Here is a 13,099-nt window from a genome sequence, read left to right on the forward strand (position 1 = left end):
GACAATAAGGCATCCAAGCTCAGATTGCTGCCCTTCCTTCACAGGGAGCACGGGTACACATGTCTCCTGCTTTAGCCAGCAACACATTCAGGAAATTTACAGCAACAATCATGTTCAGGACACCAAAGCTCTGCTAAAACATTGGCTGATAGGCCAAGAATCAGCAAAGAAGAGAGCATACCATCAGGCTAATTTTTCTTTGAAAAAGTGATGAAAAGAGGTCAAGAAGCTACTCTGCCCCTTTGGATGCCCTGGAGTCTCGTGAAGGCAGCTGGATGAGAGCAGCCCAGAGAAGGAGAAGCATCACACTGAAGTCACATCATTACAGGCACAAATTCAGCTGGCAGCTCCTGCAGTGCTACACAAGAGCTGAATGCAGGCTTTGTGGGAGCACAGTTGTCCTCAACAGGAGGACTTTGATTTGCTGCAGGCGTTTGTTTGAAGGGGACTAGTTAAACATAGCTTTTTGTCTAAAGATAGTTGGTACAGTTAGCATAGTAGATTCTAGTTCATAAGTAGGGATAGTGGTGCCTTTCTTCAATTACAAAGCAATTTTTGATATTGTTTTTATAGCTTTCATAAAACGATGACATCAAAACTGAATTCCAGGTCTTCTGTTTCCTTCAAGAGAAGATTACATAAAGATGTGCAAGACTGTCATATTAACCTCATTACCCACTCACTTGTATGAGTAACTTTCTTCCCTGAAGACAGTTTTATATAATAAGCATCAATTACAACTGGTAGCTGATACATCACAGCACTTGCTTTTACTCTGTTACTTTAACTGAGTTAGAATTTGATACATTTGAAGGAAGAGGAATAATTTAACTGAAGTATGTGAGCTACCTGCACAACATTAAGAACACAGTTAGAATGCTTTGACCAGAATACTTCCAGAAGGGCAAAATATTGTATCAATCACCAAACAATTAAAGTAAATTGGGTAATGGAGACTCATGTTCTTCTAAAGAAATAGCTAAAACATTTTCTTAAAGAATCTAATATCTGCACTACTGTACTTTGCACATAATATCACCTACTACCTCCAGAAACACCAGCTACAATGTTTTCTCTCATTCTGAAGTGAAAACTCGTAGTAATTACGTGACAGTAACCCCATCTTCTAAATGAGTTTGAATCTTTTCCAAAGTTTCTTAATTCTTCCCACAAAGCAGTTCACAACACTGTTGCCTCCCATGACCTACAAATTACAAGTTCAGCTTTCTGAGCAAAAACACAGGACCAAGAATTTAAAGTGTCAACATATTTCAGGTCCCCAGGGACCATCAAGCAACATAGTGCTAGCTGTTATTAAAAGATGGAAATTTCATCCAATTACTTCATTGTTTATTGAGTCCAATAGTTTCAGTTTAACAACAGCACAACTATAACTAAGAATGCATTGTTTGAAAAAGATCAGCAGAGACTAGATGACCAGATACAAACTATCTGGAAGATACCTCAAGGAATGACTCAGACACTGCTGCAACAAAGATGTTCCTGGAAATGGAGGGAGGCAACTCCAGGCAAGCAGAACCCAACCCTCCCAACAGCTGCTTCCAATTAGGATGCTCAACCCAGATCAGCAGAAACACCCCATGACCCAGAACTAGATAGGACACATGAGGACATAGGATGGGATACATGATGCCAGCTGTTTCAAGAACTGGTGAGTAAGGAAGATTTTTAAGTTAGATCAGCATTACTGTAGCAAGTCTCATTCTGTGCCTGGAGTTTGACTCGTGTTTTTATTACGGTTGAAACACGCAACATCTGTCAAGCTCTGCAGGAAGTAACATCAGTATTTTATTAAGGTAGAACAAATATTTCAAATATTAAATAAGCACTATAAAGGCTAAAGTAGTAGTCTAAAGAAAGAAGAAAAACTCAAATAGTCACCCCTTAGAAACGACTGGTCTCACTGGGCAATGAAACACGCTGTTCAATGTCAGCCTCAGAACAGGTCTGAAATGCTTTCACAGCAGGTCCTCTCTTTCTCCTGAAAATAGCCCTTTGACATAAACCTGTTTAACTGGGAGTTAGGATTCACAGCTTCCCATGACTTTAACAAACATCTAAACCACAGTCAAGGTTTGGTAAGAACTCTTCTTTCCAAAGCTATCTAGCGCACACCATAAAAGGTGCTTGCTTCTCCCACACCCACAAAACAAATTTACTAAGGTGACTACACACCTACTAAGAAAAGTAAAGGGTTATAAAGATGACTTCTATCTCTCAGCAGCAGCAAATCTCCTCAAGCAAAAGAGCTACTCTTCCCAGTTTCTTGAGACAGGTACTTCAACCTGTAACTACAACCAGGCACTGAAACTGGAAGAGCAAACCAGTGAACTCTTCACCAAGTAACTGAGGTCCCAGGCATTCTATAAATTACCCCATCCTGCTGTGAAGAACAGTGTTCCCCACGTGCCTGCTGCTCTGTACTCTTAAGACACCATTGCAAGAATTGAGATCTCTCTCCAAAAAGCTGTCACCAAATCACTAGCAAACAGCACACAACTTCACACCCTTCCAGCAGTCTCCCTGAGGCTCCACAGGGCCTGAGTGTCAGCTTCTGGGCATGAACCCTGCAGCGGGTTCTGAAGTGAGCACAGAAATATATTCCACATGATTTAAGTCATGGGTTCATAATTTTATTACAAAAAAGCCTCCTCAGCAACCTGCAAGACTTCTGGGAAGGCACCTCCGTAAAGAAATTTCTTGAAACTCATATGGAACAGCACAAGAAACCCTTAAACTAAACAGCAGAAATAGCCTGGAACAGAATGAAGGTCTTAAGATTTTAAACCTTGCAGTGTACTGAAAAGAAAAAATGAAGCAGCTACAACATTGTCCACAGAGCTGAACGGAACACACAACACTTGAGCCCAACGGTGTGTGTCTGCAAGGCTGATATAAACCAAACCTGCCACAGTCTAACACATTCCCATACCCTTCCTGCTAATAGCACTGGTGCTTGCAACAACGAGGTGACAACGCAGTTCAGAAGTTATTCTGGGCAAAAATTAACCTACACTTGGTTTTGGACAGGTCATCTACCTAAACAAGCTTGCTGACACAAAAGACATACAGGGAAAAAACACACAGCTGAGCACAGGGAAAGCTGAACTGTTGCCCCTCTGGTCTATAAACATTATGGGAAACCTCTTCAACCATAATTTAGCACCCTTTGAAGACCCCTCACTTTTTATAAGTCATGTGATGGCTATTAAGGGACATTTGGAAGAATTCTAGATACAAACAGTGGTTTATCTGGACTGATCCAGAGATTCAGTGGGAAAAGCAGCAAATTCAAGCACAGCACCTAGGTTAACATCAACAGTAAGTTTGTTTTCATAGCTCAAGAGACTCAAGTTACACTTTGAACTAACTTTGATGGCACACACGTTTATATGAAAGTCCAGAAAACTGTTTCTGCTTCCTCAGGCTCACTACATGGCCTGTGCCCTACCTCAGACTATTGCAAACACTGAGGGAACTTAGCTTTCTGAGGCTGACAGTGTTGAAGTGCTGCTTTAAAACAAGTGTAAGAGTCATGTCTTCGCTTAAATTTCTAAACATGGAGGTCTGTAATCTAGCACATTAACAGAAGGTGTTCATTTTGTATTGATTTAACATTATATATCATGAGGAATTAACAGTCATGGCAGAAGAATGAACAATTCCACACCACTAGCCTGCCAAAGCTGTCCACACTAGAGACTTGCACTGATTCAGAGGCAAGACAAACAGATAGCATGGTACTACAGCCAATTTTTTTAGCATAAGCAAAGCCAAGAACGAAAAACTGAAACAGAGGAGGGGGACACCTGCAGAAGAGGCTCCCCGACCAAACACACCCATCGTCAAGCCTCCTGACAAAAGTCAAGCTACAGGCAAGGGAGAGACTACATAAAGCAGCTACTACTACTGAATTTTATTCAACATTTGACACTTTTCCCCCCACTTCATAAAATGTAAGAGACAATGCATAGCCTACAAGGATGAATTTTAGTAACACAGGATGAACAACTCAGGGTCTTAAGTTAGTCCTGTTCAACCAAGGACGAGTGAGAACTCTGAGGACACATTTAAGTTGATGTCACCTAAGATATACCAGCTACAGCCACTTTCACTCTGTCTCAAGTGGGAGAAAGCATATTTGGAAGCTAGCCTTTGACTGAGAAGTCAGGCAGCACTCACACTTGTACAGCTGCTGCTTCCAGCTATTCTGGAAAGCAACAAAAATGGAGCTCCCTCGAAGGCACTATGCCAGAGCTTGCAGCATGAGCCTCAGCAGTTCACTTTTAAAAGCAGTTCAAGAGCTCTGCATTCAAAAAATTTGCTCACAGCACATTCAGCATCACAAACCCAGGGTTTTCTGTCAACCATACTTCCAAAGAAATCTCAGCCACATCCCTGTGTCCACCCACTGTACACTTACACTTCAACGTTCACCAGAGGAATTTAAGGAAGTTTTAAATGTAAGCATTTTGACTTGGCTTGATGAAGTAAATTCTTTAAACAAAGCCTGAAGAAGGCTTCCAAAAGACATACTTGAAAAACAGAGGTTTGCCAGAACACATCTTTAACACAAGTGTCTCCTCAATTGTTAACAACTCTGTACTCTTTCTTTAGTTAGAAGTCCAGAATGTCAGATGTGTACCTTCTAGAAAAAACAAAATTTCCACATGGTCATTTTTACAGCCCAAAAGGATGATCTAAGATCCCTGCTCACTAAACTCAGAACTCCACCCAAATAGTTTCACTGCTCTATAGGCAGGGAAGTTAACTTGTGACAGAAAAATCTATAAACAAATAGTACCTGCAAAGCAAAACCAAGCTCCTACTAGGCTCAGGGCAGGCTGCACATGACACTTATGGGATCTACAGATTGGATGCCATCTGCATCCCTTCTGTAGGTTAGGGCTCTGGTTGGTGGTGCCTTGTTATGCTGCAGGCATCCCATTTCAGTGAGACAAGTTCTGATGCTGATAGCTCAGGGAGTTTATCCTGCTCAAAACAATTTATTTTGCCCCATTGGCCAGTCATATAGTATTACAGTGAAAACTCACATGAACACCCCTAAATTCTTTCAAGGTATTAGTACAGACAGAATGAACACAGCAGCCTTGTTTGAGTAACACTCCTATGAAATTCTTGACATAGAAAAAGTTTAAGCTTTCAAACACAGCGTGCTGGAGGCAGGCACTGCCTTCTGCCCTGTGGGCAGCACCTAAGGGACGAGGCTGCAACAACAGCAGAGCAGGATCCCCAAAACACACTGCCCCTCACATTCTGTTAATTGCCCTCTGTCAAAGGCCGAAGCACAAACCGTGCAAGCACAGGTCACTGGCAAGGGACATGGAGAAGCAGGGACCACCAAATTCTCCATCTCCTCCTCACAAAAACAGGCAAGAGTCCAGACTGCATCAACACACTAGCCAAACAGAACCTAATAAAACAGGAGCAGGTTGGATTTTGCATTTTGAAAAATCCCTTTTATTCCTTTAAGGAACCATCCAGCCATAGCAAATAAATTTCATTAGTGAAATCAGACTTAGCAAATTAAGTTTCTTCACTCATTTTATGACTTTGCCATCTGTTTAACCACCCAACTAGAAATGCATAAGTATTCTTTTGTAGTATTATTGCAAGAACTTTACTTCTGTATCCATATTTTGTTCCAGTAACTTCTCCTGTTTAAATTCTATGTAATGCAAATTGCTCCTCCTAAAATCCTAATCATTCTTCTGTTTTATTCAGGGGAAGAGGATTTCATATGCACGACCCACTGAATGAGACTGGTTTGCAAATACACAGACTCCTAATTAACCTTTTGAGCAGGTGATTCAAGGACACAAGTGGTTACAGATCTGCTGTTGCATGGTAATACAGCATTCAGGAAGTTGAAACACTGTTTAGACTGATTCCTCCCCATTTTTAGATGTAAGAGTTTTAGAAGACAACATCTATGCTTTGAAAAATTGGTAGTCAAACTAGTAGACCTAAAAGACCCAACTGAGCAATTAATTAACTTTTAGTTCAGTATATGGTAATCGTATGGTACATGGTAGAGTTTCGTGGCTATTTTACATCTTATGGCCATAAAACATGCAATGGCTAAAAGCAGATGACATTCAGTTCATGAACTTAGTGTAAAATTATGAATATTCAGGTCAACTTACAACTTCCACATGAAGTGCCAGCGCAAGGTGGCTTTGATCTTGCCCTGCTTAAAATACTTCTCTTGCAGTACCACAGAAGACCTTCCCAAGTTAAATGTTCTCAAACTGTAAAGTCGTAATTTTTAAAAATTGCCTTTTTAAAGCAATTTTTCCTGTTTGAATTCTTATAGCTCCTATGCACATAATAATTTAGAACAGTGCAGATCTGTTTGATGAGTTACAGTGTCTGTGTTTTATGTTTTAGCAGAAGCTATCTAAAAAATGTTCTTTACACAGCAACATATGTGAAATCACGGGTCAATTTCTGAACACAGAAGCAAGCATAACATTCATTTTAGACTATCTGGGTAACCAAGTGAAGCAGCTATCAAAAACTTCTGATAAGCTAAAAATTAGTTTTGCAATCCTATTCCAAAGACAAGGAGCCTTGGAAAAGGCACCGTTAAGGATGGTATACACTACTGCACATCCCCAGATGGGTCTCAAGCGAGTCTCTTTCTATGGCCAAACATGTGACACAAAATCTAAAGGCATTCCAGTGGTCACAGACCCAATCTGTTTATTTTAAATGTCAGCCCCCCCCACCCCGGGAAGAACTACTATAGAAGTCTGTCTATGGTGAAATTCAATGTCTTTATCAACATTTAATTGATTTAATTCTACATGTTACAAGGCTAAACAATACCAAGTGTGAGCTGTATTCCTTTTTGTACACAGGGACGTCTGAATTCCAGTGAGAAGAATGTGACCTAATACCTTTTCAATGTTGCATGTAATATAGGATTTCCTCTGCCCTACAAAACCTTCACTACTGCTGACTTACAAAAACATTTTATTTGCAGCTGCACCACTTGCATGCTTTCAATTTAGTTGCAGTAATTCTAATAGCATCAGTTCTCCACAGAGTCAGAAGCTAATTTTACAGCTTTTTTCATTGAGGGGTTTATTTCTTTTACCTTAATATATATACACAGTCTGAGTCCTGCATAAAGTCTGGAAAAGCTAGTGTTGTTAAAATCCATTCCTGTTGTTCACAGATAATAGTCAGCATGAAAGATCTTAGTCTGTTGAGAAAAAGAAATTATGTTCCTGAAAATCTCTCCTTCAAACTATTGACAATCCAAGAATAATTACACCATGCTGAGTCATGACCATTTCAGTATTTTATTATATTGTATTTTATTGTTCATAATTAAAAAAAAAAAACGAACACCCTAGTATTGGGCTACAAGATTGTTTCTGCTTCAGTTTCTCCTCCCAGAATTATTAGTTCCCCATGTCTGTTAAAAGGTCTTGCCTCCTAAAATAGCAGGAAAATCTATCAGAAAGATTACAATATAGAACTTTGCTCCTCGAGCAATGGATGGTTTCCTTCAACTTCTCCACACTACACTTAAGATCACTAGAACTAATTTGCTTTTGCAATGCTCTTCAAAACACTCCAGCCTGAAGAAACACATTTAAACAATGCATGTTGTACACATGGTCTCAGTTCCAACTCATGCATCTCATAAAGAATGCTTGTTAGATTATTTCATTCCTCCACCCATTTTGATTGCAAGAGCTATAAAGCTCAACCATGCCAAGACAAAATACAACAGATATACATTAACCTCCATTTAATTTTAAGAAAAAGATGTTCTTCTGCTAGTGAAGTCCAACACATGCCAAATCAAATTACCTAAAATTATCAACTTTCCCAATAAGAGGCAATTAGAGACCAAGAGACAGGACAGTAAAGAAGTTTCTCAAAATAAAAACCAGAACCTTCTAAGGTTTTTGAATGATTCCAAACCCAAACATTTCATATCTAACTCTTTGGTTCTTGGGCAAAATGGAGTTGAGAAGTTCCAGCATTTCAGTGAGCAGCTGCACTACAAAATCTTTCGTTAAGAGTAATTGCAACTGTAATATCAATAAAACTAACAACTACATGCCCAAAGTTAGTGATTGACAAGGGGCCAGTTGTACACATACAGGCTTTCCTAAAATATTTTGTACATCAACTATTGGAATCTCGAAGATTGCCATCCATCTACAAATGATAACCTTGCTAGCTCTGAACACAGGCAATACCAGTTGGCAATGCATGCAGTGGGATTCCTTAAAGCACAGACACGTTAAAGAGGTGTAATATTTATTGGTTAAAGGTATTTTCTCCTCACAGCAGCAGCAGAAGGGTGAAAAGTTGAGATCGTGACTTAAGATCCAAGTTATTATCAAAACAAGATGTAAGAGGACTGAGACATAGCTTGGATTAAGATTCAGAATTTAACTCCTCTAAGTCCAAAAGGCAGCAACAGCTCGTGCTTAATTGTTGTTACCCAGCCACACCCGAGACAAGTTCTTCCTAGAAAGAATGCTGCACCTGGAAAGCCCACTTTAGGGGTTAACTTCACTCCTTTTAATGTTTCTGAAACAAATGCACCATTTAAAAACAAATTAATTGTTTTAAAACCAGCCCTTTATGTTACACCATACCCTAAAACAAGCACTGGCATGAATCAAACTAATAATTCAGACTGGCAGCTTTCTTATTGCTCTGTATCACAGTCTTTTATTTTTTCATTATTGTTATTATCACAGTCTTCATTAAACAGAGAACAACAATCAAGTACTGGCATTTTATGCATCTGAGGCTACTGGGTATCTTCCTACTGGAGTAACTCCAACATGTTCCAGACCCTACGGAATGTCATTGTGAAAGTTACATGTAGCATCTTCTCGTCCTTGCAACACTAACCATTTAATAACATTTTAGAGGGTGAACTTGCTCCACAGAAAGCAGTTTGTTACTCAGCCCAGGGCATCTCTCTTTAAACTGCTCTGGGGCCAGTACTGCACCCCTGACTTCACAACGTGAGCTATATTCACTTAAGACAAATTTCTTACTTCTTTTCAAAACAGCAGCAACTTCAAACATGTAAATACATAAAAAGCCAGAGGTCTCAGGCTGAAGTTGTGCTGTCAGTCATGACCATAGTGGACCAGCTCCTGCAGCACTGCAATGAACTCTTGATTCGTATATTGTTAAATATACATTTTGACCTTACAGTAACCAGTTAAGAGTGTGCTGTTTAAAGTCTTAGTTCTTAAAATACAAGACTTCTGAGGCTTTCAATGAAGCTTCATTTGCATGTTACACTACAAAACTACACTACAAAACTGGAACTAATTTAGGTGGTTAAGTGTGTAACAACTTTATAATTTAGTGGTGTCATACCAAAATAGCTCTTCCCCACAATAATCACTTCCAGTTCAGTGTCTGATGTTGCTTAGGGTGATCTCCATGGGTAGCAGTGAAAGACTGTCAAGGATGAGGTTCTACCAGCCTTGCTCAGAGCAGGGCTTTCGGGTCCATCCACTCAAATATCTTCCATGGTGTGGCCTCACTCGCCAAGGGTGGGTTTTGTGACTGACACACAACACCCCTGCAGAAATCTGTCACAGTCATGTTGTTTTCCTGCCTGTAGAGTTGCTTTTATTTTGCAGTCTGACATAAATCCCAGGGAGGAAAGTATTGCTGGAGTTAACCACTGCCATACTAAAAGCCCTCTCAGGGAACAGCACAACAGTTCACCAGGACTACACTGGTGCAGCCCTAAGTGAGAGATGAGCTCTACTCTGTGCTGACGGAGTAGCAAAGAGAAGGACTACACCACACAGAGCTGGCTTTTAATGTTCTTCACCTCTGGAAGACTTCCACTTTCTTGCACTCTTCAAAATAAAATGAAACAGGTACCAAGGCCCAACTGCCTGGCTGATCCCTGCCACTACCTGCTAAGCACCCGAAGGTGCCAAGCTGTTTTGAAAAGTGGCATTTTCCATAATTTGCAGAAATACTTGTTTGGTCATACAGCGTATTTAAATGCCATTTTTTTTCAGTGAAACCTTGTGGGCTGCTGCACCAGGCATCCCCACACTCTGGCATCAAATGGTGTAGTAAACAATGCTAAGGAGAAAAATATGATACACTAAAAGAACTGTAATGGTAGGAATTCAGTGTATTTTGTAATTGCTTGAACTAAGGAGCCAATATCCCAAATTAAGCACTGTCAGTTCTGCTAAAGTAACAATTGCAGAGTTACTATGCAACCCACTCTATCTCTTGTTTGTGCTACCTTCTTTGCATCCTTGGCTCCTCTCCATATTAGCATTATAAACTGATTACAGCATAGCTTGTTTTGAATTCTCTACAGTAACTGTCTTTTTCATTATGTCTCCTCTCTTTATCTTGTCTAACCTCTCCTACACACCTCTGTTTCTAGTTTTGCCCTCTACACAGCCTGGACACTTCAGCATTACCAATCTATTACCCCAAAGGTGCTGGGAATGTTGATAGACACAAAACTAATCCTAACCAAAACACTAGTAGTAAGCACTGAGCCATCCTCAAGGCAAAGGGACTCAAGTCTCTCATCAGGTCACTCTGAGGCAGCACTACCTAGCCTCTACTACACTTCTTTCCAACTTGCTCCCACCCCTAAATCCAGTACTGCTATTTCTGTAGGAATTTCAGGTTGGTTGTTTTCTTTGTTTGTTTGTTTGTTTTCTCCTGCTGTTGTGTAGAACTCCTAAGCCTCAGTATGAGCCTAACCTGATGGTTGTGGGGTGCACATCTACCAAAGAGATTCGACAAGCAGCTGTGCCCACTGACAAATACTTGGTTGGTAGCTGCTCACTCTGACTAACAACAGTTAAGAAAACATGACAAGAAGCAAAACAGGATTTAATAACTCTCTGGTCTGTCTGTCAGGGACATTTACTATAGTTAAAGTGACTCTAAGTTCTCTACATCCACAGGGAGTATAAATAATTTTGGATTCTGCAGACATTAAGACTTACCACTAGCATTTCAGAACTACCCTGAGAGTTGATTTTAAGTACTGCCACAGGCTAATAACATATAACTATTTCTTCCCTACTTAGTAATTCATGAAATGTAAAACATTTTTCAGAACATTCAGTGATGTACAGTAATTACACCAACCGTTCTATTTTCTTGGTTGTCACATTAATTCTTCATAAGGTAGGAAGGAGAATTAAAACAGTTGTCCCATAATGGTGTGTGTGATGTGGGCAGGCTGTGATATGTTCACAAGAATGTTGTCGCTAGCCTACCAAACTACCTTGTTCACTTAAAATAGACTTTCATTTAGATGCAAAGTAATTTCAATAGCTCGGAGCCGTTGGAAGTTTAGGAAGCTGGCTGTAAGCACTCTCAAGGGGGTGGGGAGCTCCCTGTCCAAAATACACATGATCAGCAACTTATTCCCAGGACCACCCAGCACTTGCTAGTATGGCAAAACAAACAAATCACAAAGTCAAAACATTTTTCTCATATGATTTCTTCCTCAGTTGTGAAACTGCAGGGAAAATAAAGCTGTTGTCACTTGGCTGAAATGCACTTGCCTGAACAACTCTCTGCATAAGAGGACACTGTACCTACATTATTCTTTGATGCCAGAGTCTGTCATACACCAGTTTCTAAGTCAGCAACACCCTTCACCTCAGCAATTTTTTTTCTTCCAAGTCAGATGCACTTGAAATTTAACAGGAGTAGAAGCTCATCTTGGAGAGAACAACCTTCAGGTTAATCCCTTAGAAAAAGTATACTCAGGGATGTCAGCACATGCCCTAACTGAATTTAAAAACACAACTATAGTTACAGAAGTCAGTCTGAACACAGAAGACACGGGAACAACTGCAAGGTCTCCAACAGCACTTATTTAACAGTCTTGTGTCCTTCCTCAGTTGCTTTTAGCCAGCGCTGCCTCATCCTCACAGCCTCCTCTCTCCCCTCCCCGTTCCCCAATTTGTTGTTCCCCCCAGCAGCCTACTGCTCCTGTGGATTATTTCTGTAAAGAGCTCATGCAACAGATGACACAGGTTAGAGGAAATGCACAGCTAGGAGCCATCCCAGCTTTTGGTCTCAGGGCTAAAGAACTTCTCATTAAGGTCTATAAAAAAAAACAACCCAAACCATATTATTTCAACATTGCCAAAGTGTATGCAACTCAAAATATTTTACTTTTTTTTCCTTCCTCTAGTTCAGAAGACGACTATAAAATGAAGACTGAGATAGGGAGTACACAAAAGTAAAGGAGCACCTTCACTATTTAGCATCCCAGATTATTTAAAACCCAGAGCTGACCTCTCCTGCAATGGACTATGGGCTTTTTTATCTTTTTATGCAGCAGTGCATCACATTCTCCCATTTTTACAGGAAAGGAGAAAAGGGTGAACATCACCAGCACTGGCAACCCCTGTAAATTCTATTTGGAGGCTTCTGTGGAAAATATTTGACAAACTGTCTCACAAGCACAGACTGAACTCAGGGTTTGAGCCTAGATCAGAGATCTGCGTATCACAGGGTTGTTCTTCATTCTATTGAAGAATACTCTTCATCTCCCAGGATTTAAATGTTGAGGTACATGCTATTAGATAAGTCAGCTGAAAAAAAGAGATTTTTAATTAAGCCTCCAGTTATCACCACTATCAGCTGCCTTGATAACTAAGAGAAGGCCAGTATCTCCACCCAGACTGTGCAGCTCCTCTCCCAGGAGCTCCTCTCTTTTCAGCTTCACTTTCACTGGAAAAGACCGAGAAGGACAGACAGTGTTTTGGGCAGAGCTGCCCAAAACCCATCTCCAGACTCTGACATGCCAGCAGAGGTACAGGTGGCTTCCACTGGCAGAGGTGTGGTGGGCTGCACTGCAGAACGCAGAGCCCCTTTCCAACCAGAACAGGAAATGCAGGCTAGAAACAAAACGGTAGGGTCATTTAGAGCCTGGAAAGAAACATTTTGGCAGCCTTTCTGCCCGGACCAGACCAGTAGATCAGTGATGCTAGAAAGCATACAAATCAAAATCTCTCCCCAGTGACTCTTGGGACCCTATGGCCCACGTCAT

Source organism: Merops nubicus, unplaced genomic scaffold, assembly GCF_000691845.1.
Source record: "Merops nubicus isolate BGI_N331 unplaced genomic scaffold, ASM69184v1 scaffold29110, whole genome shotgun sequence".
Lineage (NCBI taxonomy): Eukaryota > Metazoa > Chordata > Aves > Coraciiformes > Meropidae > Merops > Merops nubicus.